The sequence below is a fragment of the Haliaeetus leucocephalus genome, unplaced genomic scaffold, assembly GCF_000737465.1.
Source record: "Haliaeetus leucocephalus isolate CR32 unplaced genomic scaffold, Haliaeetus_leucocephalus-4.0 Scaffold188, whole genome shotgun sequence".
Classification (NCBI taxonomy): domain Eukaryota; kingdom Metazoa; phylum Chordata; class Aves; order Accipitriformes; family Accipitridae; genus Haliaeetus; species Haliaeetus leucocephalus.
The window spans coordinates 529,679-534,122 of record NW_010972624.1 but is presented as its reverse complement, the minus strand read 5'-3'; positions in this window follow the sequence as shown (position 1 = coordinate 534,122).

Sequence of the window (4,444 nt, the reverse complement as noted above, 5' to 3'; positions counted from 1 at the left end):
TCTTCCAAATTTGATCTAGAATAACAACAGATCCATTTTGCTGCGAGACGTAGCCTACTAGCACTGAAAAGTGTACCTGCATGCCAAATTCATCCCTGTACACGGGGTGGTTGTACAGCCAGAGTTGCCCAGGCACCTGCTCTTTTTCGAGTTGGGAATTTGTTGGAATCAGGTATGTTGGGGCACTTGTCTGGGGTTTCTGGATGTCCAGAGTATGTCGGAAGAGTAGCTTCAGCGGGGCTGGTAGATATCTGGAAAACTCATGGTAGATACCCGGAGAACCTATCCACTGTGCATGCATAGAGCAACTCCACAGCAGGACCAAAGGAAATTCTGCAATCTGAACTAAAGAGGGACCTTGTGAAGAGTCTGTGACTGCAAGCTGATGAGGAGAGGCATTTCACCAAATTCAGCTTACCAAAGCTACAGAAAGCTGATTGCAAGCAATCAAGTTAACCTGCATTAAGAAGCTGGTACATCTCAAGGAAGGTCCGGTTGCTGATTGTACACACGCTGCCCTCCAGTGTGGGAGCCAACCAACAGAGATTAACATCACCCAGCTTGGCAGGGAACAAAACAGCAACAGGGTTAAAGCTAACCTATTGCTCTTTGCATTTACAACGCCTTGCTTGGGCTGAGGGACAGAACCTTAAGGTGTGCTAATGTGGTTGCACTCGGTTGTCTGCTCATCCTCTAAGGATGCATTAACCTTAATACTAAGGGACAGGGTCTTAACTACAGAGGAAGCAGCACTGAAAAGGTTTAGAAGGGACTGGACTCTCTGACCACCCTTTGAGCAAAAAATATAGGCTAAATTAATTATAAATAGAGTAATAAAACATCCAAAGTGGAAGTACGTAGAAGAGGGACAGAGGAGGATGAAGCAATAAACAGCCTTGGCCCTATAAACAGGAGATAAAAATAGGGCAAAGAGATGCCATCAATCTGAGGGCTATTTTCAAAACATCATGTCCAAAAAAGCCTTGGACTGACCTTTTGGGGGCGAGATGGCAAGTGTTAAACAGAGGCTCTCCCAAGGGTGCGAGCGCTGCCTGTGTGGGCAGTGGGCAAAAGAACTGGGTCGGGTGGAGGAGCTGGGGCTGCTGCATGGTGTTCCTTGTCCCGGGGACTTCAGAGCTTTTGTCAGTGCACATGGTGATGGGAACTCTTACTTCTGTATCCAGACTGCTTCTGGAGACAGAGACTCATTCAAGGTCTGCTAGTAAGGGACACGTACTCTAATGGAAACAATTACAGAACTTTTTATTCCCCTTTCTCTGGAGAACATCCCTATATATAGCTCAAACCCATCCCATTGTTCTTCAGATCTTTTCTCAGTGCTTGCCTTTCTTGCATCACCTACAAGGCACACAGATGGAGACGGCTGCTGTCAAGCTGCACGTGCTGACCAGGACCCTGTTCTTGCTGTTTCTTACTCCCTCGGTCCATAGGCTGTACCGGGTGGTCGATTTTGATGGGAAGCACTTGCGATGGGATCATCCTCCTGTTCCATGGCTGCATCGTGCGTTGTGCAGTGTGCTTCGGGCCCACTCCTGCAGCTCCTAGGAGATACATCAGTAGCATTTATTTTTTAATTACAATGATCTACACTATGCCCTGTGGGACTATTAGCAGAAACAGGCTGTGCATTGCCAGAAATCCCATTCTCCTTCAGTACTCCCTGGTGGGATTTTCTCAGAGTTGCTCTATTGGGGTAGAAACTCCCTGGAGGTGTTGCACCAGGATATTAACATTTTGCATCCTCTATGACGTGCTTTCAGCCACAGGCACTGCAGAAGAGCAGCACAATAGTATTTTGTGGGCACAGAGTAAAACCACTGGTTTGTTTAGCATCCAAAGCCGGTATCTCCAAGGCCACATCTGCTCCAGCACAGACCTTGCACCTGGCTGAGATGCCAGTGAGCGTCCCATCCAGAGAACGCAGCATCCATGGTCAGAGAAACTGAGGAGTGTGTAGGAAAGGTGGAAACTTACTGTGACATGAGGAAGAGGAGAGCTGTGAAGGAGAAAGTGGTGGGAGAAAAGGGATTTCCTCCCCGAAGAGCTCAGAGTGCTGTCTGGGAGGGAGAGCAGGAAAGCCCAGCGTGCCCATCGGCCCGGAGGAGCGCATCCTTGAAAGGCTGAAGAGCGGCTCAGGGGATGACAGAAAGCTCTGGGGAGAGGGAAGGAACAAGCCAAAGCCCAAGGCAGAAATTTCAACTTTTAGAGTCGGGAGCTCCTGGAATACAGCTGGAAGAGATCACATGAGCTCTTTTGAGAGGCTAGTGGTGCTCAGCGAAGGTGGCATCACGCTCTCCACTGCAAAGCCTCAGGGATAATCCAGCAGTTTGCCTCCGGCCAAGCGTGCCTTGCTTATTCTTCAGCCAGACCCGGCTGCAGAGGGAGGAACGGGGCTTTCCCTCCCCACTGCGCACACAGAGGCATGATCCCAGGCTCAGCAGGGTCTGGACTTGCTCTGATTTAATGGCATTTTAACCATGCCTCACACTAATCTTTGGCCTTTTAGCCTCCAGATCCTTGGCCAGCAGACAGAAAGGTCCCAATAAGCTTTTAATTGTGTATGTAGCCTTATTGTTGTGACGGCTGCTGCCGTACTGGTAAATGATGGCCTTAACCCTGCAGTGGGGGTAGGAAGCAGGGTAAAAAAAACCCTCTCGACAAACAAGCCGGGATTTTATTACAGCTCGTGTCACATCAGAGAAGTGAGAGCTGAGTCACTGCCAGGTATAGACAGTGACTGTGAGTCACCAGCATAACCCGGCTCATCAATAAATCCAGTGCTCTGCTGCCCAGTGCCCAGGCCAGCGCTCCCCTGCAGCCCCGATGCTGCTTCGCCAACTTTTGCAGATGCCCTCGCAGCTCCGGCCACCCAGCTGCCAGCCTTCGGCGCCCGTCCTTGCAGCTCGCTTCGGCTCACAGTGTCTCCCCCCTCGCCGAGGAGAAGCAGGGCAGACCTTCTCTCTGGCAGAAGTGGCTGCCCAAACCACCCACACGCGTCAGGCGGACAGGACCCCAACCTTGCTCCAAGGATGCTGCGCGATGCTGGTTCCTCCGGATCCAGCTGCCTCCCGCAGAAGCTGTGGAAGCTTTGCCGTACTTGCAGCTGGGGTGCAGAGGACTTGTAGCACTCAGCTGCTGGAGGAGAGTGGTGGAGAATTCCCTGCTTCACACTGGGGCACCCAGGCATGGTGTTGGCAAGGGCAGCGTGGGCAGAGGCAGATCCTGTGCAGATATGAAGGGGGGATTGTGGAGCCAGATGCCTTCAAGGCTTTTGGCAGGCAGAAAACCAGCACGTGGCTGTATATCCATGGTGTGACAAGTAGAGGAGTTAGGGATCTGTGAAAGCGTCAGAGACTCAGGGCTGAACTCAATGTAGCCAGCAGGTCGAGAGGAGGAATTCTGACCCTCTGCTCCGCTCTGGTGAGACCCCACCTGCAGTACTGCGTCCAGCTCTGGGGTCCTCAGCACAGGAAAGACACAGACCTGTTGGAGTGGGTCCAGAGGAGGCCACAAAAATGATCAGAGCGATGGAACCCCTCTCCTGTGAGGACAGGCTGAGAGAGTTGGGGTTGTTTAGCCTGGAAAAGAGAAGGCTCCAGGGAAACCTTATAGTGGCCTTTCAGTACTTCAAGGGGGCTTATAAGAAAGATGGGGACAGACTTTTTAGCAGGGCCTGTATTGATAGGACAAGGGGTAATGGTTTTAAGCTAAAAGAGGGTAGATTCAGGCTAGGTAGAAGGAAGACATTTTGTACGCTGAGGGTGGTGAAACACTGGCACAGGTTGCCCAGAGAGGTGGTTGATGCCCCATCCCTGGAAACATTCAAGGTCAGGTTGGACGGGGCTCTGAGCAACCTGATCTAGTTGAAGATGTCCCTGCTCATTGCAGGGGGCTTGGACTAGATGGCTTTTAAAGGTCCCTTCCAACCCAAAGCATTCTACGATTCTATGACACTATGATTCTAAATCCATGCAGAAATGTAAACTGACATCTGTTCCCCTCTAAAACCCCAAAGGCCTGAGCTCTCACCCGCATGAGGGACCCTTTCTCCCCCCTGGTTCATCTCCCCAGCTGCAATTTGCACCTCCTCCCCAGCTGACCAGAAGAGGCTGGGAGGGCATGTGGCTCCCAGGGGTCCCCCAGCTTCAGAGCCAGCACCTCACCATAGAATAAATGGATTTTTTTTTTAATTGAGAACTTGTTAAAAGATCTATTGCCACTGGCTGGGCTGGCAAAGGCAGAATGCACTGAGGCCAGCGTGTCTGTAAGGAGAGGGTCTAGCTGGGGTAGCACTTCATGTTTTGGATTCTTGTTTTAATATGCTGATTTTTAATCAGTGAAATCAAGCTGAAGAGAAAGACGCGCTTTCACCTGCATCAAGTGCCTGACTGGCCACGTGATGCTGCTGCAGTGCAAGCAGTGT